At 39.3% G+C, this 25,495-nt stretch overlaps 1 protein-coding gene across 42 annotated transcripts in view; it reads right to left on the bottom strand.

Annotated features, from left to right (window-relative positions):
• Window positions 1-25,495, bottom strand: part of Zbtb20 (zinc finger and BTB domain containing 20) — a 758,704-nt gene that overhangs the window by 339,823 nt on the left and 393,386 nt on the right. For 4 of the 42 annotated variants that reach the window (XM_030249219.1, XM_030249210.1, XM_030249200.1 and 1 more), the window contains one exon: window positions 11,565-11,599. The exons of the other annotated variants lie outside the window; for them this stretch is intronic. The gene's annotated coding sequence lies outside the window, so the exon portion shown is untranslated. The remainder of the gene's footprint in view (window positions 1-11,564; window positions 11,600-25,495) is intronic. 42 annotated transcript variants of the gene reach the window in all.

Here is a 25,495-nt window from a genome sequence, read left to right as displayed (position 1 = left end):
AGTCTCTGGATATTAAGGGTATGGCTGGCAGAATCCTGTAATTAAGATTGTGTCATTGTTTCCATTATGAACCTGACACTAACGGGATTTATACTTCAGCTACAATGATTAATTCTAGGCTGAAATGCAGTTCAAGTATCTTACAGTGGGATATTATGTTTTGTCTTACTACCTAAAAAAGAAAACATTCAGCAACTATTCATCCGTCCCAATGGCATTGGTCGTCAACCTCACAGGTTTCCCTAATAACAGCAGTTCATAATCAACAAGGTAAATCTGCAGGAGCCAGGGTGGAATAAAGGATGCTAATCTGGCATGAGAAGAATAAAGGAAGGGGCTGCCTATTAACAGAAAAGGCTTAATGTATATCACTTCATTCCACTTTACTGGTATAAACAGGAACGTACGTAAGTAAGTAGGAAGGTCTCCTACTTATTTTGGCTAACTCTTTTTTTGTGATTATAATCCCAGGAAACAAGAATTTTTGATTATTTCTTTAGAACTCCTCTCAGAGTGAAAATTAGATGAGAATTAAAATGTTTCCTTGCTCTGGTATCCATAACATTGTCTCCTTAGTTATGTGGTGGTGAAGGATGGAGAGAAAAAGCAGTTACTAAATCAATAGGTCTGAAGAAATAGGCTCTACTGCGTATCGTGGTTTAACGAGAAATGTCCTTCATAGCCTCAGACATTGGAGCACTGCTTTCTTCAGCTGTTATCAGGGTTTGGGAAATTCAGGTGATATGGCTTTGTTGGAGGAAGTACATCTACCACTGGATGTGGGCTTCCAATCAACAGCCTCACCTACTACCAGTTTGCTCTCTTCATTCTGTGTCAAGTTCTGAGCTTTCATCTTGCTGTTCCTGCCACATGTCCACATGTCCATGATGTCCACACAGTTATGGACTCTTCTGCAAGTTGCCTTGGTCAGGGTTGTTTCTTACTGAAGTAGGACAAAGCAATTAATACACTGAGTATATTTTACATCTCACAGTGTCCACTTGTGTTATTTCATTTTAGATTAGCCTACTGTGAATTACAGTGCAGTGTCTTACTGATTAGCAAGCAATCTAATTACACACTTGTTATTATTCTATCTAAGAGTGTATTAAAGGTAATTTAAAAGTTAAGTAAGCCCTGAATTAGGATTCATACCCCACATACACATACATCATATTGCATCAGAACATGAAGCAGTCTAAATGAAATTTCTTCCCTGTCAAAGAAGAAAGCCAACTTAAACTCCAAGTTAAGAGGTAACATGAGTGATTCCCTCAAAAGTAAGTTCTTGCTTTCCTCAGTTCTGAAGTCTCTCCATGTTCAAGCAAATGCCATCCTACCATGTACACTTGGAAGATGTTCAGTGCCTTAGAGAAGGAATGCCTTTTCCTCGGATTCAGTAAGTCACCTCAAGGTTTTTATTGCTTTAAAATTTTCAATTAAGATTTTATACTAGATAAGAGTTTTTAAAATATAATGCATAGAAAATCAGATGATTAGTACAATGTTATCATTCCCATATGTGTACACAATTGTTTTTCTGCTTGCCAAAATTTGTGGCAATTAATGTTAAATAATTAATGAAAGATACACATTACATATATTAATCCAGGAGAAAAGAAAACAAATGAAAAAATAAGAAGAGACTATATACCCATAGTTACCCTTAGAATTCTAATCTTAATATATTTATTAAGCAAAAGAGGTCATACATAGTGCTTTAGTATGGTCATATGTGTAGTTATTTTAATAATGACTCCCCTTTTCGGTCTTTACTGCATCTTTTTATATGGCTATGGTATTTTATATGTTTTCCATTTTTAAGTAATTTTTATCTTTAAAGATTCTTTATTCTTCACTATGTGTATGTGTGCGTTTATGCACATAATGCACATGCAGGAACACACAGAGTCAGAAGAAGCTGTTGCATCCCCAGAATTAGAGGAAATGGTGAGCTTTGATGTGAACTTTTGTCCTCATCAAGAACAGTAAGTTCTAACACCTAGGCCATCTCTCCAGCTCCTAGTTTCAATTTTTAGTTTGTGTATACATGTGTGTTAATGTGTAGGGATGTGAACATGAGTGCAGGTACTCATGGATGCCAGAGGTTTTGTAATGCCAGATGTGCATACTAATAACTGAGTTCAGGTCTTCTGGAAGAGCAATATATGCTTTTAACCACTGAACCGTATCTCCAGCCCCAATGTTTTTCTTACAAATAATCGTATTTAAGGTAACATTACAGCTTATCATGCAACCAAGAAAAACATTTTAAAGGACTGCAGTATAAAGCACTATACAGTTTATGTTTACCTATTAATAAAAATCATTCTTTAAAAAATGTATGAAATTGAAATTATATTCTATTTTATTCCCACAATGTAGAATTTGGAGGCTGTAGCTTACATGAATTTGTGTGCACGTGTGTGCCTGTGTGTGCAAGCACATGTGTGTGTGTGTGTGTGTGTGTGTGTGTGTGAGAGAGAGAGACAGAGGGGGGGGCATTTCTAATAGTACAAATATACCACTTTTTTGTACCAAAGAATCAGAAATAAGTATGAAAAGAAAACCTAGCCTAAGTTTGAAAGGTTCAGCAGGGGTGACACGTGGACCCTTTTGACCGTAGCCCACACTTTCCCTTATTCCTGGGGTTTGGCAGGTAGGTAGGTAGGTTACATACTACATTATTGTTCCCAGGCCCCTCTGAAGTCTCAGGTCCATGCATGTGCACATACCTACACATGTCCTTAAGACCTTTGGATATTTAAGAAGAATACTTGTAAAACCATTGCTACATAAGGAATTATCACACAGTGGGTGCAAACAACAGATGTAACGACTGAACAGCTTGCAGGCTGCACTGCTCCCCCCCACAGCTGTACTGTGTCTCCCTCACACCAGATTGGAAGCAAGAGGGAAGGAACACTAACTCCTCATTTAGGAGAAGCAGAGAGAGCTGGAACCTTCTTCCCTCTCCTGCGCCCCAACCCCATCAGGAAGAGCCACTGTATACTAAACACTGAGGAATGCAGTAGCAACAACCACTAGGACTGCTTTGTGACACTGGAAAAAGTGGGCTGTGTGTCTGCACGGGTCCAGAAGACATCAGATTTCAGCTTTTCTAACTGCTTTGCAACAAAGCTGGGGAAGAAATGCAGTCCTCGAGGGAAATAGATATAGTTTATGGAAAGATAATTTTTAAAATCATATTTAAACACATGACCAAGCTATAACTTGTGACATTAAAAAGTTAAGTACTCAGTTAACTTGAACCAGCTGAAAATAGCTCACACCATCCTCCTCATAAAAACAAAGTAAAACAGCAAAAACCTCAGGAGCGATGCTTTCGCCTGTGAGAATAGATAGTGATCCAGGGTAACAGATGGAGGCCATTTTAACTCTCACAGCACCATCACTGAGCACAACTGCAAGCATCTCCACCACTCTCACTGAGCAATGGTGACTCTGGCCTTGTGCTTCAAATACCTCCTTTGGGAGCATTTTCTAAGACTTCAGATGTGCCTGGGAACAATACTGTAGCATGGAGCCTACCTACCTGCCAAACCCCAGGAACAAGGGAAAGTTGGGGGTGCGGTCAGAAGGGTCCAGGTGTCACCCCTGCTGAACCTTTCAAACTTAGAGTAGGTTTTTACTTCATACTTATTTCTGATTCTATGGTAGGAAAAGTGGCATATTTGTACCAGTAAAAATACCACACTACCTACTATCTAAAAACTTTCACAAATCAATTAATTAAAAGTAATAAAGCTTCCTGCTAATTTCGCCTCAGAGTTGAAAGAAAGGTTATTTTCTTACCTTACACCATGTCTTCTGAACTGTCAGTGTCATTCAGTCAAAAATTTCAATGTTAGTTCACTGATTTTCAACTCTTTATTATGAAGCTTGAAGCAGTAATGAAATGGTGCTGATCTGCTAGCTTTCACGCTATATAACGTCTATATTTATATGCTTATGCTTCTATTTGGATCTATATTTATCTGCTTTATCTGCCTACAGTGCATCTGTTTCTCATACACACAGACATATATTTATATATATACACACATACTGTATATATATGTGTTAAATATAAACACACATACCACAAGAATGTATTCTAGTGTGCTTCCTTCAGCGGCCATGTAGGTGCATAAATACTCAAACACATGACAAATTTACAAAGAGCAAAAGCATACATGCAAATATAGTCACTTAGGGGAAGCACAGCTTATGAGCAGTGCCGCCTGCCACACTCGGCTGTTCGCCTTTAACTAACACTGTCCTAAGTCATGTCACTGGTCATCCTGAGCAGAAATATCTCTGAGATCAAGTCCATGTAGACAAAAAGAAATAGAAATCCTGCATTCCTTCTCACCCATTTTAGGGAGGGCAAACTGAGGTACCATAGAGAGTTGGGAGTTGTCAAGAGTCAGCTGTAGTCAGAACCTCAGCACTGCCTCCTGAGCAAACGGCCTGTGTGCTGTGCTCAACTGAAAAGATGAAACTCAGCTCACGGTTAAGTCATTATCCTTTTCTGCTACCCCTTCCATCTCTTTTTCTTTTTAAGATTTATTTTATTTTAAATTACTTTTACATGTGTGTACCTGTGTGCTTATGAGTGTGGGTGTCCATGGAGGTGAGAAGAAAATGTTAGATCTCCAGGAGCAGGAATTATAGGGAGTTGTAAGCTGCCTGACGTGGATGCTTTGAACTGAACTTGGGTTCCTGGAAGAGCTATCTATCGCTCTATCTATCTCCATTCTATACACATAAAGTATAAGCAACCACCATTGCTTTAAACATTTTGCACATACTAGTTCATTTAATCCATATAATTTCTCTATAAACTAGGTATTATGGTTACTTTTCATTTTGCAAATGTAGAAGCCTTGGACTCAGATCTAAACAAACCCAGGCTGGTAGTCAGAAAGGCTTATAAGCTCTTATGATTCTCTTTTCTTTTTGTTTTGGAGACAGGGCTTCTCTGTATAGCCCTGGCTGTCCTGGAACTCACTCTGTAGACCAGGCTGGCCTCGAACTCAGGAATCCGCCTGCCTCTGCCTCCCAAGTGCTGGGATTAAAGGCGTGCACCACCACGCCCGGCTAGCTCTTATGATTCTCAAGGGCCCCATTTTCATAGTAGACCAAGATAACTTCCTATTATATATATGATTATCATATCAATGCCAACCCAATCTAACCAATACAGCCTAATGATCATATAAATCTGATAAATGTTTTAGGAGACATAATAAGCTGAAAGCAGGGGTTGACTCAGTGCCTCTTTCATCAAAGAATCATAGGAAACTGATAGCACTGACCCAGAAAGAAAACAGAGGTGCAAGGTGATAGAGAAAAGCAAAGGAATGAAGAACCACAGCCTACTCCTTTCTGCATTTGGAAGAACACTTCTAAAGCAAATCTCAATTAAAAGCCAAGGTAATTCCCCCAAATTGTATTGTGCCCCACTCACAAGAGCTAAGGACAGACCAAAATGAAGTAATGTCTGTATATTGTAGGCAATTTTCTCCAAGTATCATCAGAGATTGCCAGCTTTGAGGAATCCCAAAACAAAGGGTTTTCATACATTTTTTGATGATACAAAACTTTATATAGGGAGGTGTCATATATAAACTGAGACTCCATGGGGCATACTACATCCATAAGCTAAAACTTGGAAGTTATACTAATTTATTCATGAAGTTCTTCATATGTGTCATAATGCTATTTACTTTGTATTTGTGAATTAATCAAGATTTTCAAGACAAGTTTTAGATGTTTGACACAAATAGTACATTTTACTTGACTCCTTCAGAACATACAATCCATGCCTAAAGAACACAGACCAACTACACTGTAGGGTGTTGCAGGATATTTGATTACATCATGAACCCCAGGATTATATTTTTACTGAAAACGATGTTTCTAGTTGCTCAGCCCTTAGCACACACCTTTAATCCTCTGACCGGAATACAGACATGCTCTTAGTGTACTTCTTTAATCCCAAACAATAAAGGTAAAGTTAGTCTGTAGAGGGAAGCAGCCATGCTTGAAAGTGATATCTAATTGAGAGGCAGACAAAGTGATGAATCAGAGAAAGATTTGACAGAATATCTATGAAAGATTTGACAGAATATCTATGACCAACTCTTATGGGAAGAGACAGAAAAGACAAGCTACTTAAGAGAGCAGTGCAGAGAAAAAGAAAGAAGGCAGTTTTACTGGGACAGTTGTACAGAGACAGGTTAGAGAGAGAGAGAGAAAGAGAGAGAGAGAGAGAGAGAGAGAGAGAGAGAGAGAGAGAGAGAGAGAGAGAGAGAGAGAGAAGGAGACAGAGAGTGAGAAGGAGCCAGAAGATTAGAACAGGTTGCCAAAGTTAATATTAGTCTAAGCAAAGAAATTCAGTAAGAAACTGAGTGAAGCTAGATTGAATCAGTCAGCTTGAAGAGGAGTTTGAACCAGAACAGCTGAGCAGAACCAGCCAGTGGGAAATCAGAAAGAAATAAAAAGGGATACGTGTATTCTGCAGTAAGTCTCAGAGACTGAAAACATTCTAGGGCTAGATTAGATTTATAGAGGCTAGAAGCTTCCAGAACTAGGCCTAGGTGAGCAGACTGAGGCAGTTAGCCTCCAAGACTACAATTGCAACAGAAGAATAACGGTTATTTTAACAGAAGGGCTTAAAATCATAGGTAGATTATGCTTTGAAAATGAAAGCTAGATGTGAATTTGAATCTAAGGACTAGCAATATTTATAAAAACCTCTCTGAATCTGGTTAACTAGCTGTGGAATGAACAGTTGCCCATTTGTAAGACTGTTAGGTTAAAGTCTATCCTGGCATAATGTCGCCCTTATGAAGTGGGGCACTATTAACTATTATGCATTTAAGAAGGACATTTGGATAAAACTTTTTATGGAACAAATGACATAGAACTCTCTTGGGAATAATAGATGTGAAGTAACATTTTGTGGTGGTTTAATGAAAGATTAACTTCTTGCTTATTAGATACAATCTAAATAAAGATAGAAACAAAAGTATTTCATAGTGTCAAGTTTTAAGTAGAAGATCTGAGTTATTTTAAACTCTTTTGGCTTTGTGATTGCTGGTACTTTCATTTAACAATGGGGCAAAATGACGTTCTGATATATTCTTAACATCAATAACAAGAAGGATGGTGAGGATGACAATGATGGTTATGGAAAAAAACCACAATCAGGAATGGGTAGGATCTCTGTCTTCTGACATTCTGACATTTCCACAGTGGCCAGGAGAGTAATAATTACCACAAGGTCACAGTTACAAAGGACTATGCTTTTCCCGGAACTCTCTGAGATTACCCACAGAGGCTCCAAACATTAGGTAATGCTGTGTATATCTCCTGAGATAATGAGGCTGAGTCAGGGTTAGGTCAGGGTTTCAGGTTAGAGGGGTGGGTGAAGGGTAGTTTTCAGGTCTAGTGATGAAAACAGTTTACCTTAGGCAGAGAACAAGCTCCAGAGCCCTTCATGTGAGGAAACAGAAGACACAGACACTGCACAGAGAGGGTGGCTGCAAACAGACTCTCTGGGACTCAATGGCTAACTGCCTCATAGCAACTCCCCCTCCCCCTCCAATCACATACACTGAGAAATGAACCAAAAAGCCCAGGGTGCAATATAAATCCTGCTATCCCAATAACACACACAGATGTTCCACCACTGTTTTCTTTTATGCACATTTTAATTAAGAGATCAGAATCAAGCATTAAAATGTTATTAAATAGCTTGTTTACATGTTCACTATGTGTCATTTATTATGCATTTTCAGAAGGACTACTGGAAGTTTTGAGTCATGGCTACAGGAGTCCTACGAACTCTGGCCCTTTTAGCTGGCTAAGTATGTTCAAGACAGCTTTTCTGGCCCAGGCACTAGAATGAGCCCTCTCACTTCTTTAACTCTCAGTCAGGCAGCTCCCATTCCCCATTGTACCCCTTGGCAGAGTGACAAGCTGCACTGCACTGCTCTAACACTGCAGGAGGTCCTAGGTCCTTAGCAACCTTTCTGATTTTTTCACAAGAGGCCCAATTCCAAATACTCTCCCATTGTCCTCACAAGAAAATGCTCTGTATACCCGCTTTGTGTTCTTTCCCTGTGCTACTTGAAAACCTCAGCAACACTAAGCTACCAAATGAAGAACCTTCCATCCTAGGAGTTACACATATGTCCCTGGACCAGACACAGTGGGAGACATGGAAACAAGTAGGGTTTTTCTCTTTAAGCAACAGTGGCTATTTCTAGTTTATAACTTGTCTCCATTTGCTCCTGTCCAATCCTTTGCGTATAAGCATATTCACAGTTCTTCGTTTCCCAGATCCCATGAATATCAAGACATTCTTACCAACCACCTGAATACACAGATCACAGGTGTCCTGCAGTCTGCACAATACAGTTTAAGTACCTTTACCATATGGCTTCATCCTGGAAGTCCAAATTCATCTTATGCCTTGTGAATCACTGTACATAGGGTTGTGGGTTCTCAGAGGGCAGGACTCTTATCACATAAACCTGTGGCTCAGTGCCTCCCACTCTGCATGTGGCTTGACTATAGGAGGTGAAAGTGCTTTTCTTTATTTTTCTAGTTTCTTATCCAGGGTGGACAACGCTTGTCCAGCCCTGGCAGTTGAAAGAAACCCACAGTAATCTTGTTGTCAGTTTATTTTACTTACATTGTCTTAATTGCAGCATCCATGACTGTAGGAATGATCTGGTTGCTCTGGGTATAAACCTGACACTTGAGGAAGTAGGTTTGCTATGACCACAGAAGAGACAGTGCTCAGAGAGGAGAAACTGCAGGGTTTTAATATCCCCTCGAGAAGGAATTCTTAAGAAATTACCACAGAAAGAATGAAATTGGCTCAGTGTTCTGGCAAGTTATCTTAGCAACATGTGTCAAAAACTTAGAGGATATGAATGTTGTTATCCCAGAAAGTGTACATCTATGGTCTAAAGGAAGTAATCAAAAATCTACATACAAATTTGGAAGCAAGTTTGTTTATCATGTTTCTTAGGATTGTGAAGAATGGAAAACTTTATCTGACAATAGAGTGTTGATTAAATAAATGATAATATAACCATTTACTGGCACGGTGTGCAAATACTAAAAATATTTGGATACTACTTAGTGCCAGAAAGAAAACAAATGAAAAAAAAACCAAAATCTAAAAGTATATAAAAAGAAAATTATTGTATCAATATATAATCCTCAGTTAAATATTGTCTTAGTTAGGGTTTTACTGATGTGAACAGACACCATGACCAAGACAACTCTTATAAGGACAACATATAATGGGGTCTGGCTTATAGGTTCAGAGGTTCAATCCATTATCATCAACTTAGCATGGCAGCATCCAGGCAGATATGGTGCAGGAGGAGCAGAGAGTTCTACATCTTTATCTGAAGGCTGCTAGAAGACTAGCTTCCACGTAGCTAGGATGAGGGTTTTTTTTTTTTTAATATTTTTTATTATTACGTATTTTCCTCAATTACATTTAGAATGTTATCCCAAAAGTCCCCCATACCCTCCCCCGCCCCCCACACTTCCCTATCCACCCATTCCCATTTTTTGGCCCTGGCATTCCCCTGTACTGGGGCATATAAAGTATGCGTGTCCAATGGGCCTCTCTTTCCAGTGATGGCCGACTAGGCCATCTTTTGATACATATGCAGCTAGAGTCAAGAGCTCCGGGGTACTGGTTAGTTCATAATGTTGCACCTACAGGGTTGCAGATCTCTTTAGCTCCTTGGATACTTTCTCTAGCTCCTCCATTGGGGGCCCTGTACTCCATCCAATAGCTGACTGTGAGCATCTACTTATGTGTTTAGGATGAGGGTTTTAAAGCCCACAGTGACACACTTCATCCAACAAGGCTGCACCTACTCCAACAAGGACACACCTCCAAATAGTGCCACTCCTTGGGTCAAACTTACCACAAATACCATTGATGTAAATATCTGAAAAGTATATCTAAAAAACTGGAATCAGCAGGAAATATACCTGGTTGGAGGAATTATGAATTTTATTTCTTTTGAAATTTCCCATAATTAAGGTATATTAATTTTATGGTAAAATACTGCTTAATAAATATTGTTAAATCTATCCAAGCCTTTCTTCTCAAGGCATGAAGAAACTGCACTAGTGTAGGAGTTCTCCTCCTAACTTTTTAAAGACAGTGTCAAATTCTTAAGCATCAAGTTTTTGGGGAAATGTAGTTGTTGTAGCTTAGCTACTCTATCCCTCAAATAAATAAGACTTTAATAGCTGAGTGATGTTAATCATAGACCCCATCATAGAAAAATTACCAGTGTACTGTTAGTTAAGGATGAGGAATGTTCAGAATTTGGCTAGAGATTCTGAGGCTGTTGATTCAAAAGTTTGGTCCTAACTTTTGCCTTAAATTCAGGCTTCCTAGTATTACTTACTGCCATGATATTATATTAGATGGGTTCACAACGCAACATGTTTACTCTGATTTACAGATTGATTACTATTGATATATCTGCTCATGGCATGTAGATGTTGTAGAGAACAAAGCACAGAGGGCCAAACCTGTATGATAATATATTGTAGGTTTTGAGACATCAGGAGGAGGTTAGTTCGATATAGTCCAATTCCATGCAGTAAATGAATCACGCTCTCTCTTATACCTATACTTCCTTTAAAGGGTTACCATCTTTTAGTGTCTCTTACCCACGTGCTCATATCCAGTCATACATGATTTGCAAGATATTATAAAGTAGAAAAAATGAAGGAGACATGACAGGTCATAGTTGTTCCCAAATAATATGCCAGGATAAGAATAAAGTATATTAGTAGTAAATGAAAAATTAGGTGGGTATATGAACAATAGCTGTGTCATGACACTCAGGAATTTCAGCAAGTCTTGATGAACTGCTGCTGCAAGAAGAAACTGCTCTACTTAACACAGCATATGCAACCCAGGTAGAAGTAGTAACTACTTAATGTCACAGATTTATGAAGGAGGACTCTTCTGAAACAGTCTCCCTATGGGGAAGTAAGATTTCCAGCCCAGTCCAATGCTTATAACCAAGATCTTCCAAGCTATACAGCCTCTCCATTCTCAGCTCCACAAACCTCAGTGAAGTACACTGAGCTCAGGAGGAACTATGGGTGGGTTGTGACTCGAAGCTCTAGGTAGCCATTATTCATTCATCTCTCCTAAATCAATAAAACAAATTCTGGTCCTGCTAAGCTGGTCTCCTTCATCCTTGCTCAGCTACAAAGAGAAAGCAAGATTTTATCTGTGTATATCTTCCTGTGACTTCTCTTACCCTGGATGTCCTGCCTGTCCCTTCCCACCCATTTAAGTCATCTGTACTTCAGAAATTGGGCTCAAGTTCAAGCTTCAATTTTATTATATGTTACACAGATTTCCTCACTTAAAACATACCCCCACCCCCAAATAATAGGGTTTCTCCTCTACCCCATACTTGAATGCAGACAATGACTGCATTTATACACCTCACTGTGACTAGGAACTCTATGTGTCTTGAGTAAATACTCACATTGGTTTACTGGTTCACTTTCCACACACCAGGGACTTTAAAGAAGAGAGAAATGACTGAAATTAGTACTTAAAATCATATAGGATGTGCATAATTATCTTTTAAAACTTGCTCAGGGCTCATTCCTTACTTGCGTTAGCTTTATAAAGAAAATATGTAAGTAGAGAAATAAAAATATTTTAAATGTCCTGCCCTAACCTCTCATTGTTGTTCCTGTGTCATGCATACTACTGACAATAGCACTTTCCTTGTATAAGAATCTCAAACTCATCAAGCCCCCTAATTAAATCAATATTTTTCTTCTCCCAAATTTGCTCATAACTCCATAGCCCCCACAGCTTCCAACTCCCCAATGCTAATACTTTTATTTCTCCAGTGGCTTAGGTAAAACATCTTGGACTCATTACACTTGTGGTCTCTTTCTCTAGATATACTAGCAAGTTAGCAGAATTGATCTAGCTTCTCTTTACTGTAAGGTCATGATTGCTGTGGTAAAGTATCATGAGCAAAGCAACCTGGGGAGGAAAAGGTTTATTTGTTTTATGTTTCTAAATCACAGTTCATCAAAAGAAGTCAGGACAGGAACTCAAGCAGGGCAAGAACCCGGAGGCAGGAGCTGTTGAGAGGCCATGGAGGCGTGCTCATTACTGGCTTGCTCTCTACTACTTGCTCCACACACAATGTAGTGGGGGCTCCCACATCAATCACAAACTAGGAAAATGCCCACAGGCTTGCCTGGAGCCAGATCTTACGGAAGAATTTCCTTAGTGGAGGTCTCCATCTCTCAAATGACTATCCCAAGACATCCCCATTCCCTTTCACTGCTGTTGCCAATCACATCCCTGAGCTGCCATGATAGTTTTTCATCACTCTTCCTCCCCATCCTGGTATCTGATAATTCTCCACAGAGTAACAAGACATCTTTTAACCCATATAGGAGAGTACAAGTCCTGTAAAACAAACAAACAAACAAACAAACAAACAAACACAAAACTATGGATGGCTACTTGTCAAGTCTCTGGCATAACCTTTGAGATCTAGTCCCTGTCCATATACATGGTCACTCTCACTTTATATGAACTATGCATTTCTTCTTTCTCTCTTTGGAATATTTAAATTGTTTTTGCTTCCTCTGATTAAAATACTCTTTCCCCTGATTGCCATATGCCAAGCTTCTTCTCATTACTTAAATTATCTTTCCAACTGTATCTTTCTCAATGAAACCTTTCCTACATACCATTCCAAATAGCATTTTCTCTAGAGGTTATCCCTGCTGTCTATCTTACACTTCATTATTTTCTTCATAAATCTAATTATTTAAAATATGTTTTCTGTTTACTCAATTGTTGCCTTTCTCTCCTATCACAAGGTAAGCTTTTGGGGGCAGGAGTTGGGGATGGTGTCTTCAATTTCTTACGGTATCGCCAGTAATCAGAACAGTGCCAGCAACAGGACAGGTGCTTGATACCTACTAAATGATTGAATGGGGACGTGGTGAATAAAGTGTTCCAGGACTGATAAATCCCATCTCAGTCATAGGAACTTTAAATAGAAAACATTTATGCTCCACAGTGTGGTGAAACTGGAGTGTTCTGGTGGCCTCTGTTCTTTCCACCTGATGATCTGGCTAGAATTCAGACATGCCCTTAGTACAAACCTTTAATCCCAAACAATGTAGGCAAGGTCAATTTGTAGAAGGAAGCAACCATATTTTAAAGTAAACTGTAATCAAGGGGCAGACAAAGTGAGCAATCAGAGAAAGATTTCACAGAATGAGTCAGAGATAGGATACACCAACTCTCACAAGAACGGATTACCAGAGTTAGTTTGAGGCCAGATACAGCAATTCAGTCAGAAGCCAAGAGAAGCCATATTGAATCAGTCATCTTAGAGGGGATGCAGAACATCTGAGTTGAACAATCCAGAGTTCAGAAAAAAACTAAAAAGTTAAGCTTATTAAGCAGTAGGCCACCAAGACAATTATATCAGGTGAATAAAAGATACTTTTACATGCTATATAGAATTTTTTCTTGTAGTCTTACTTTATAGATTGGATCCATGTATAAACAACTTTACATACAATTTATAGTATAGTTTGATACATCTTTTATCTGGTTCTTAGTACAGGTGTTGGGCTGTATGAAGGGGAATGAACTCTAAAGCAAAGGGTAGGTAAGTTAGAAGACTTTGCAACAATCAGTAAGTATTAGAGAATGCCAGTCTGACATCATTATCAGATATTAGATAATGAAAATCAAATAATATATGGACTTCTATCTTGTTTCCATGTAAACCTTGAGCTCTGAAGCCCCTTCATGAACACAAAGAATAGGAGCTCATACTGATTAGTCACTACGAGGTTGCTATCTTTAGGACTATTGCTCTTTTGGAGTGAAAAATATGCAATGCATAAAAATGTCTAACTTTTAACCCAGACTCTCTTAGAGTAAGGTAAAATAGCTTAGCAAATGGATGCCATGAAAACTGGGTTCTAAAAGCATATTGTTCACTAACTATTGGAGCATTTTCAAATAAAGAGGCAATAGCAGGCATAAGAAAACATAAAATGTAACTGTTGGGTCAAAATGCCTTAAGAGAATCCATAGGTGAGGTTTATTTCCAACAGCTTTGGTTTCCTTGAGATCAAGAATCCTCTGGCTTTAGACTAAACAATAAAGGCTTCAGATGAGGTGACCACATTTATCATGGCTTAACTTGATAGTTTGGTTCTTAGCTATGTGTACTATTTTTATCTATACTTTACAGATAGCTCTAGAATCCATGGTAGGCTTCTTGGCAGTACTAGGTTAGAAATGCCACATGTAAATTAGCTTCCGTTTTCCTAGTCCACTGTACAATGTATAAATGCCCTCTCCTTTAATTTCCTTTGCATTTACCCTACATTTTGGACTTCTTAGTTGGGTTTTAAGAGTGCAGGTACATATTGATTTTACTGTAATCAAGGACATTAATTTGAGGCTGTCAGAACAATTTCCTTTACTTTAGAATAAAGGAAAAAGTGAGACCAGCCATAGAGACTGTACTCAATGGACATATGGACTCATCTATTTTTTATATCCCTAAATGTGGTACTTTGTGATGGTGATGTCACTATGAGGAGTTAAAATTTCCTATTCAGAATACATATTTTCTACATACCCCATGGTTAAACACATGCAATTATGCTACAATGGGCAGGATCTACAAAGCCATTGCAGCCTGAATTCTGCTCAGACATTTGTCAGAAGACAAATGGGGAACTCATGCTCCTTAGGCCCAACCACCACCCCCAGGAACATCTGGCTTCCTGCGAGCTCCAGACCAGTGGCTTTGGAGCATACAGTACCCATCGGAGTTTGTATTGTGTCGCCTTGGAAATATTTCATCTTCCAAAGAGTTTAGAATGCCAGCTTTAAGCCTTGAAAGGCACTATCTTTCTAAATATTTCTGGTCAGTCATAGCAAGTCAGTCTACTTTTGAGGTTCCATTTCTTTTATGTCTTTTAAATTTAATGATAAAAAGAAACATCTAAATTTATAATACACATGAAACAGTGAAATTAGGAAAAAAATTCTATTTGATGTATGTCTGTTTTTTTCTTAAGTTCCCATGACTAAAAAGATCAACAGTTAGCTACACTTGTAATATTTATGCCTCCCAGACTCAGGGTAATGAGTTTCATCTCTGATCGAATTTTTATAACTGACTTTCATTTACCTGTGAAGTAGGTAATAGAAAGCCTTAGTAGGCACTGCCGTAAAGAATCAGATGCAAGAGTGAGTTCTATGGCAAGAAATAGAAAGGAAATGAATTGTCCCTCTAATCTGCTACCACCATGGTATTTCCCTGCTCTTGGCAGGTCCTATGTACAAATAATGAAATAGGTGAAATACAGGGGACTGATTAATCGAAATCAGAAAATCATTATTCTTTAGCTCCCTGCTTCATGAAACCCTGGTGTGTCCTCTTAACTTTGGCCAAATGCCTAGCTGAGAGAATTCTTCCACAAGATGAACGCGCTTCAGAGCAAACTCTTACCCTAATTGATGGTTTTAAAAGCCCAACCCTGCATTCTGTTTAGGGCTTTGGTTAGGCAGGTAAGCCAAAACAGTGGAGACAGGACTTCCTCCATTACACTGGCTGGAACCCAGGTTACACTAATTCAGCCTAAATAGAAAACCTCGGCTTTTCAATCCCTTTGTTCTCCTGGATGTCACAGCTTCCTGCTCTGTTCGCTTCCTTTTATAGTCTTCACTCACTAAGCATTTCAGGGGAAGAAAAAAAGCTAAATAAAGATCACAGCCTGTTCCATTGTGTCCCCTTCTTCTTCATCATCTTCTTTTCCATTTGTGCAATGTTGTGGCACCTATTAACTACCAATGTTTTCAGAATGACATTATACAAGGTGCAGGCTGTACCACTGTGCCCTAAAAATATCAACAACTGCATTAGTCTCACAATAATTAATGGCAGGCATTATGCAAATGACAACTTTTTCGCTGCAAAATAATGACATTTCTTCATTTTGAGCAGAGTTATGCAAAACAATGAATTTAGGATGATAAATCACACAGGAGAATTAAGAAAGCCATAACGTTCCTGCCCAGGCAGGCAGAAAGATAGACAGACCAACAATTTAGAAGACATTGTTTGTTCTCACACCACTATAAAAAATCATAGCCAGTCGGCCATTAATGTGTGTGGGTTTTTTCTTCTCCCCTTTAGGCAACAATGCATAAGGGGATGCTAAATTCTAGCAATTGGATCATTACAAGTCACAAGCAAATTTTTCTTTATTAACCTTAATAAGTCATTCACTCAGAGACTACAGTCATCAGGCAAATAAAAAGTATCACATGCCATTCTGCTACACATTAACTAATTCCTTATGCAAACATCACAACATATAGCAATTACTGCTGCTCAAAAAAACAAAGTCATTTTCAATTTATTTTATTGCTTTTATACTTGGCCATTTCCTGTAGCACATTATCGTTTCTTTCCATAACAACCGGAGGTGAAATGGAGAAGAATTTCACCAGCAATGAGCCCTTCCCCAGCCACCTTTGTCACACACACCTTTCCCCTGCTTCTGACTACAAAGGAAGGGTAGGCTGGGTAGGATGTGAGGGCTCCTTCATAGTGAATCCCAAAACAAGCTCTAACAGGAATGGCACAGTCAGCCCCTGCACCCGGTGGCAGAGAGACCCAGGTCTCACAGTCTCCTGCATTTGCCACAATAATCCTGGCAGCTTTCCTGGAATCAGTAAAACAAGATAAAATTGCAGGTCTAGCTCTGCCACTAACAGGTGAACATAAAAGTCAACACATGTGATGTTAACCTGAGAGATGCACATTACCGCTAATGGAATTTGAGGCTAGCCCCTATGTTCACTCAGCACATGACCTGTCTCTTCTGAAGCTATAATAAATAGTGAACCCACCAATGTTAAACAGGATTGCTCTTTGTCTGTTTTATCCCATAGAATCCTTCATTTAAGATTTCCAGGTCATGAAATGAAACTTCACAGTTGCATTTCTCTTGATGTGTTTGGCCCATTTTACAGACTGACAAACATTCTGAGGAATTAGGGACTTCACATTGAGTTGAACAACGAGGCAGCTAGGATCTGCCCTTCTCTGAGGCCCTCTGACCTGAGACTTCTGGCTTCCCTTGAGTAGTCAGAGCACTCTTTCTGGATGGTAAATAATTATGCAGAAAAGCCAGTACATGTCCCATTTCCTACACCTCCATCCATTTTTTTCTAAATCCACAATCCATTCCCTCCTTTTAAGGTAGAACATTTCCAAAGCACACTCAGGAAAATCTCTCTTTTCAGACTTTCATCCTGAAGGTAATAACATTTTGCAGTTCTCCTTAAATAAAATCCAGCCCATGCTGGATCAATAAGAATGATGCCCATTTCCCTAATGGCAGCCGATTGCCATTTGCTATTCAAATCAGACTAGATAAATTACAGTACATGCCAGGGAACAGGCCAGTGAATTAAGACAGGCCTCCAGAGGACCAGCGATATTATTAATCTTTTAAGACACTATCATATTTCTTCTTGACAGTGTGCGTAGACTCACAGACACACTGCACCCAGATTGAAATATCAGCTGCAGAAAAAAATCAATAGTGTTAGAAACACAATAATTTTTGGTCTGCAGGGCCTGCACTATACAACACTTGGGCTCTCTGTGCCATCGCTCTTGCATTTGCCATTTCCCAATTTCCCCTTCTATTGGTTTTTGATCTTCTTTTTCCATTCCCTGGTTTTAAAAGCTTGTAAAGCCAATGACAAGATATTATGGAGTTTCCACCACAAATACGAGCCAGTATGGTTAACATATTGGTTTTCCATTGGCTGAAATGAAACCAAAATGCAGTTTTTCCAGTCTGGTAAAATGCTTTGCTGGTGGGTTGTTCTTCTTCTGCACTTAATAGGCTCCCTGCCTCTTGTGAACCAGATTCTGTTTTAGGTAGAAGTAGAGCTACAAAGGCTTCAGGGGAAGGGGATAGAGAGTAGTGTGTAGTGAGAAGCAACGTCCAACCATATTCTGAAAACATGGGCTCTGCTCAGCCTACGCTATGGCCACTGGTGTTGCCAACTATCAGAGAAAACTGACAGATAGCTTCCTAGTCAAGTTCATGGAAGAGTTTAAGTTAGGCAGAGACTTGCTGAATCTTAGTGGATATCCTTTACGTCTTACTACCTTAGTGTTGACTATTCTTTATGGTTTTTCTACTGTACATTGGAGTTTTTATCCATGTTCATTTTTTTTCAATTGGTAAAGAAGGTTTTAAGGAAAAAATTACCAAGTGAGGCAAAATCAAAACAACCCCCCCCCCCTTAATAACCCACAAAAGCCACTGTGCACTAGGCGTCTCTGTGTAGAGTCTCTTTATCTCATGGTTCTTTTTAGTTACTTCTCACTTTCTTTCTTTGTTTTATAGGAAACATACTATCACCAGGGCCCCACTTCCCAGCCTTGCCCCAGGCATTGTGATCAGCCTTTTATGCTATGCACGCTCCACCATGCTCACTCCTGTCAAACCCTCTGGTCACATGGCTCTTCTCATCTCCCTCAGCTTTTCAGCAAAGAAATCACACTGTTAGCAACATCCCCTTTCTTGAAGCACTGTGGCTATCTTCTGGGAGACCCTCTTCCCAGTTTTTCTGACACCTTATTTGGCACATACAATCCATTGAAGTCTCATCTTATTTAAAGATTGTTGCTCTCAGTTCATTCTCATGTTGCTTACCGAGTTAATCAGGTCACATTTGGCCAAACAATCAATTATGAGACGGTACTTCTGAGAGATCTGAGTTTTCGATGTTTAACTTTATGACTTTCAAGTGCAGGCTGAAACAGAAACTCTAAAAACCTAGCTCTGGTTTAACTTGAAGCTTATGAGTTACCTATCATATCTCATGGCAAAATGTACTACCTACTTCAAAACAGAGACTCATCATGCTTTCTCCATAAATTTCCCAGAAACATTTTATATATGCCCTAGACAAGTATATATCCCAGTTACTGTGTCAAAATACAGTGAGGATAGAGTGTCTTCATTACAGGATTTCACAGGGACCTCCATACTGAACATGAAACACTCACGTAGTCTTTCATAGGTCTACCTCACTTATTCATTATTCTACTCAGGTTCTTGTAGAAATTGATCCTTGAGATATACACTATGGCATGAAGTAAGGATGAAGACATTCCCGAGTGAGAGGAAGTAGCCTCAATATGTTTTCAGTGCCAGATGGAATCCCAGCTCCAAGGGGAAAACAACCACAACAACATGGAGACTTTTTTTTTCCCAAAGAGAACACAATATTCTCTTGTAGTATCTTGTCTTCTGCTGTCTATAACTATAGCTTAAGTTCATTTGTGGCTCAGGAAGAGAAATAGTCCCCTTAAAAATGTTATCAACACATCTAGTCACTGGTACCACAAAACAGCTCAAGGCTGCCTAAAGCCAAACACTGCCCAAATAAGCCATCAAAAGGATCCCAAACTCTTAGATGAGCTATGCCACAAAAAGAAGTAAAGATTATTATTCTTTGCTTTCCTTTTTTTTTTTTAAACAGGATTTCTGTTTCTTGTTATCTTGGAATTCACTCTGTAGCCCAGGCTAGCCTCACACTCTGAGATCTGCCCGACTCTTCCTTCATAGATCTGGCACAATGGTTACTTTTTAAGAGGAGAAGAATGGGCTCAGGAGGAGGCTAATAGGGTCAGGGAGGAAGAGAAAGAACAGAAGGAGGAGGGGGAGGAAGAGGAGGGAGAGGAGGAGGAGGCCAGGACCGTGCTGTTCAGAGACTCCTAGCTCCCTTCTCTGCAGGCCCTTGAGTCCCTAACAAAGGTTTTTCTTTTATCTAGACTGAAACACATATTCCATTTTGGGCCTTGAAAATACCAGCACAATTCCCAGAGTTAATCTTTTAATTATAGATGTATTTATTATTATTATTTTGGTGTGTGAGCTGTTTCACTGTGTTAAACTTTAGCCATATTAATCTGGAGTTGGGAAGAATCTCTGATTGTCAACTAGCAAGTTTGTAAACAGTTTTCTCATAGGTTAAATATTACGTTGGAAATTTTAACTCACAACTCTCAGCAGGCAGGAGTGAAGAGGTCAGAGGGAAGGGGGGAAGGCTTTTCTGTCTGTCCTAATCAGGCTTGCTTAGGAGAGGATCCAGTATAAAGAGAAGCAGTTGTTGGTAGCCTGATGATAAGTGGGAAGCAGAGGGGAGGAGTGCAAAGGCAACAAATGAGCCACATGGTGCTTATCACCATGATAGCAAGGCTTACAACAATGAAGTCTTGCCTCATGTGAAAGGAAACTCATGGGGATATGAATATACTCACGTTCAGGAAAATTTGGGGAGGATATGCATAAAAAAACCTAACTTCTTTTGTTTGTTTGCTTGCTCCTTCCTTCCTTTTCTCATGCACCCTGTCCTTCCCTCTCTCCCTCCCTGCTCTAGCCCATCAACAGAGAAAAGATACCCAATGAATGCTGGATGGCTTGCTCACACTGGCTACTACTCACTCTCACCTGTGGCCACCCAGGCAGTCTCCACTGGAAACAATGAAAGGAACGCTGCTGATCTGCCTGGCTTGTTTCCACCAATAGTAAAACAAACATCAAACGACTGCCTACAGTACTGAAATGTTAAGGAATGTGATTTTAAGTCTGAGGCTCTTCCATAACTGTTCACCAATTCATCTCCAATTAATGGAACTGTATTGCACAGGGAGAAGTTCACCCAAGCATTAGACTAAGTTAGAAAGTCTTCCTGTAACTCGGTAGCTTAAGCATGATAATATGTTCCGGTTGGGGCTTTTGACTTAAAAATATCCATACATAATATCTAGGTGGTCTAAAACTAGATTTAAATCTAGGTCTAAGTCTGCACTATCTTACTATCTGAGGTGTAAGATACAGCTGATGGCTTTACCATGCTATTTCGGGGTCATGTAGGAGCTATTGAGAGGCTTCCTGTTAGTTGTTAAAAACAAGTGTTGCTTTCTGAATTACAAAGCATACTTTAAATGCATGGTTCCAGGGGATAGCTTCAGGAAAGCCTCCACTTGCCATATACAAGTAGGTGGACAGCTATTTCTTCTGCAATGACATCAGCCACTGCTACCTTTCCTCAACCAGCACTGTGATGAACCCTCACAAAAAGTCGATTCTTTCTCTTTCCATGTACTCTTAGAAAGAAGGAGGGCTTCTTCACACTGTCACTTGAGATTCTAACTTACCCACCTACTGTAATCTGCCCCATGCACATGTCCTGTGGGGTGCTGGAGCTTTAAGAAGCAGAAGGATGGGTATGCAGGACTCCAGTGGTAGTTCTCCTGAGCTACTCCAAGCTGGGCTGGAACCTTTTAGTAATATAGCTGCCTTAGACCTATGTTCTAAGAAGTCATTGTTTCAATAAGCTGGACATGGGTAGAAGCTTTTCTTTGGTCTATTGGGGCTCTATCTAGAGTAAAGAGATGTTTCCCCGTACATCCCAAGGAAACATCATAACAACGTACAGAAGAACAAGGGCAAATGATGTGTGTGAGTCCTGTAGAAGAGACTTGTTATTTACAAAGCAAGAGAAAGGTAGAAATGGATCTTGAACAATTCTTCAATATGAGGTGCATTTTGTTTAAACTCAACAGATATGATAAGAGATCATTAAGACTCACTTCCCCTCATCTTCCCTCCTCCCTCTCTTTCTGGACAGAGTCTTATATTTAGCCCAACCAAGGTGGTCTTGATCTCCTTAATTCCTTCCTCAGCATAAGGTTGAGATTTCAAGCATGTACCACGATGTCCAATACCCATTTTTTAAGTTTTGATACATGAAGGCATGCTTATTAAAGAAATAATTACTAACATAGATTATACTTTGCCTTTGTGAAGCTTTTATAACTTATAAGATGTTTCAACATAACTCATCTTTTCCTTTCAACAGGTCTCATATCTTTTTTGATAGCTAAGGTGTTATCCCTCCAGTGCTGAGGGAGGAGGAAGACGACCCTTAGATTCCATAGGAATATGCAAGCTCAGAGAGTGGCAGAGGCTACAAATGCAAAGGTTTTATTTGGTAGTTTTTGGAGAAGATCAAGGAAGAAGAGATGTTAAAAAAATTTTAAATGACATATATAAAGCATAAAATTCAAATTAATATTGAAAAAGAGAACAAGGAAAAAACTCCATATTTTGAGCACTTACTCATTTGACATTCATTTATCCTGTACCAAAAACCTCTGGGATCTCTGACAGAAGCTACTGAATAAACAATACTGTGCATGGAGACACTGACCTATGCTTAAGGTAAGTGAGATAGACAAATATAATGCAAGGGAATTCATGTGTTCAGAATGGTGACTTAGAAATAACCAATACCATCATTTATATATAGCTAGGGAACGGACAACCTCATTGTGATGAAAAAAATCAAGTTGAACTTTGAAAAAATGTGTAAGAGTTGGGTGGTGGTGATGAGATTCAGGTGTGTGAGGGTATGAGCAAGAGCACAGAAGCAGAAAACTGAAAGATGCATTTGTAGCAACAAGTGAACATGTTGGCAGGGATTGTATAGGAGACAGTACTGAGAGATCAGCTGACGGTGGAAGGGGAAAGGGCTCCGTGAACTCTATGCTGAAAGATCTACTTTTGTCCTGTGGAAAAAGACATGAATTAAAGCCTTGCAAATTGGGCAGTGGCCTGATCAAAGTCCTATCTTGTTATCAATAATTAGAAACTAGAATAAAGGAGGCACAAGCAGAGCATGCAGAATCTGCCATGATAACCCAGCAATTATATGATCTGACTGATCGGGATCAATAGCAGAGTACAGTGATGATGATGATGTATATGTATATGTATATGTATATGTATATGTATATGTATATGTATATGTATATGTATATGTATAGTCTGGAGATACTGCATGGGTAGTAATGGTAGTTAATATGCTAGCTGGTGCTGGGCACGGGACTGGGCACTTTGTATAGATTAACCCCTTTCTTTCATCTGCATATTGACTCTAACAAGTTAAAAGGTACCGGCTTTAATTTTACAGAGGCAAATTAAGCAATGTCTTATGAGGACTTAAACACAGGTCATCTGATTGTACATCCTATTCTCTCAACCCATGAGCCCTCCTTATTCTGCCATAAGAATCTTGGTGGTGAGTTATGTGTTTATACTCCATAGGATTTCAATGCCTGTTCATGAGTCATAAGGTCCCAAGATCCTTGGGAGTCCTGATGCTAGAATTTGGTGGGAAGTAAAAATTTTATCTTTATTTCATTTTGTTTATTTGTTCTCAAAAGTTCAATTGTTTTTGTAGTCAATATCTTTATTTACAATAGAAACTACAAAACCGAACCATGTAAACCTCAAAGCTCTTCAAAAGGTACTGGCAGACTCTTCTCTCCTGCTTTCACTAATGGACATTTGAAAGAAGGAACACTTCGGGAGCATATAAGGTATACTAAAAAGTAATGTGTGCACTGGCGCAAATAAACCATTGTAGTCAACAGTGAGAATGAAGGGGCTCGGTGTTGTAGGGTCAAATGCATTCTTGTTCAACTCACAGCTTAGCTACAATTCCAACTATGCAACACAGAGCAAGTTACTTTAAGCATTTGATTTTTAGCTGGGGAAGTAAGTGGTAGGGAAAACAGATGTGTGTGGGTTGAATGGTCCTATGTAATGGCAATGGGTCCATGCAAAATCCAGAAACTAAAGCCCGGAAGCTGTTATCTAAGGGAAGACAAACTGCAACTCTCTTCTGTCTCTTTTTTTTAAATTTGCAAAACCTACATGGAAACCTATGGGGGGAGGGACCTGCCAAAACTGCCAGTTTTAAAAGAAAAATAAATTATTTTCAGAGAAGCAGAAACAAGTTTCAACTAAAGAGGAGATTTTAATTGCAGGGAGACATCAGCTGAATAGTTTAGCCTGGACTCACAGCAGCCAGTGCAATATATATTAAAGGAAAAAAAGCAAGTTTAATTAGCCTTAAGATTTTATACAGCAAGGCTCTTCCCTCCCACACCTTGTCGGCTTCGAACGGGTGGGTCACCCTCCTTTTCAATCAGGCTCCCTCCCATCCTTTCCGCGGCTGCTGTCATGCCAAGCCAATGGTAGAATGACATACAGATGAAAACACGGTTCGAGTAATTACTGCACCGTGGCTGGTTGTTGTCTGCGCATCATTTTATGTCTTCCAATCATACAGGTCCTTGGACTTCACAGCTCCGTGTTTCAAATAGGGGTGATGCTGATTATATTATGACATTACAGCAAAGACAGGCAGATCAGACAAAGTGAATTTCACTCAGTAATTAAACTGCGGGTTTCTTTCGTCTAAAGTCCAGGGCAGGATTAATCTAAAGGCAGCTCTTTATCATTCTGATTAGGGCTAGGATTTGAAGAGTGGGCTCTGATATGAGAGCTAGCCCTGAAACTGTCTGACTGGTGGCCTCATGTCTGTCTAACTTGCAAAAATAACATCAGTTCAAGATACATTTACAAGGTTTTGCCCTTAGCTTTTCTCTCTCTTTTTTTTTTCCTCAAAAGGAAATACAAATAGATTCAAACATGCTGCCATTTTTGTGACTTCACTTTCTTTTACAAAATGCCTGTTCAACACTGCAGGTCTTTTCAAACTTCATGGCATTTGGAAAAGGATGCTCCATAGTTCCACTTAGCACAATGCCCTAGTGACATCTTCTTTTCACTGTCTCAGACTCAATCTGAACATCTGATTGGCTTAAACAACAGCCTTTCTTTTTGTTCGGAGGTTCCATTTTATTTCAAAGAACTCACTGTAGGACTTAGAGATGCTGCCCTTCCTCAATTCATTCCTTGGTACACTTGATAGCCCTGAATTCTTTAGAGAGATTGATGATTGAGAATCTGGGATTCTCACAGATCTAACCATGAGGTTTTATAAAGGATGGGACACCTAGCCCCCATTTTAGAACAAATAGTTCAGATCTCTAGAATCTAGAAAAAAATTCTCTATGCTCTAAGTTAGTAGGTGATATGAGTATAGAGTTAAGAAGAAGCGCTGAATCAGCTAGATAGTATACCAGCTGTATTTGCAAAAGATTTATCAAAACAAGCCATTGTTAAGGGAAATGAGGCCTGCTATTGTTGTAGGAAATCTCTTAATTAGAAGTTAAGAAGCTCTTTCTAGTAGAAAATATGTCTGCAAAGGGCAGTAGAGGAGAAGGCAGACGATGAACTAGACAGATGTATGGTGGCATTGCTTGTATTGTTCTAGGTCATCCCCTTGAAAGTGAAGGCCTACTGATTGAGATGATCACATGATCACATCAGAGCTTACAACTATATAATTTACAACGACTGTTGCCTGACATAGAATCTAAGAGGTTGGAAA

The sequence above is a fragment of the Mus musculus genome, chromosome 16, assembly GCF_000001635.26.
Source record: "Mus musculus strain C57BL/6J chromosome 16, GRCm38.p6 C57BL/6J".
NCBI classification, from domain to species: domain Eukaryota; kingdom Metazoa; phylum Chordata; class Mammalia; order Rodentia; family Muridae; genus Mus; species Mus musculus.
Note: the sequence above shows the minus strand (reverse complement) of the source record. Positions and strands in the feature narration are given on the sequence as shown.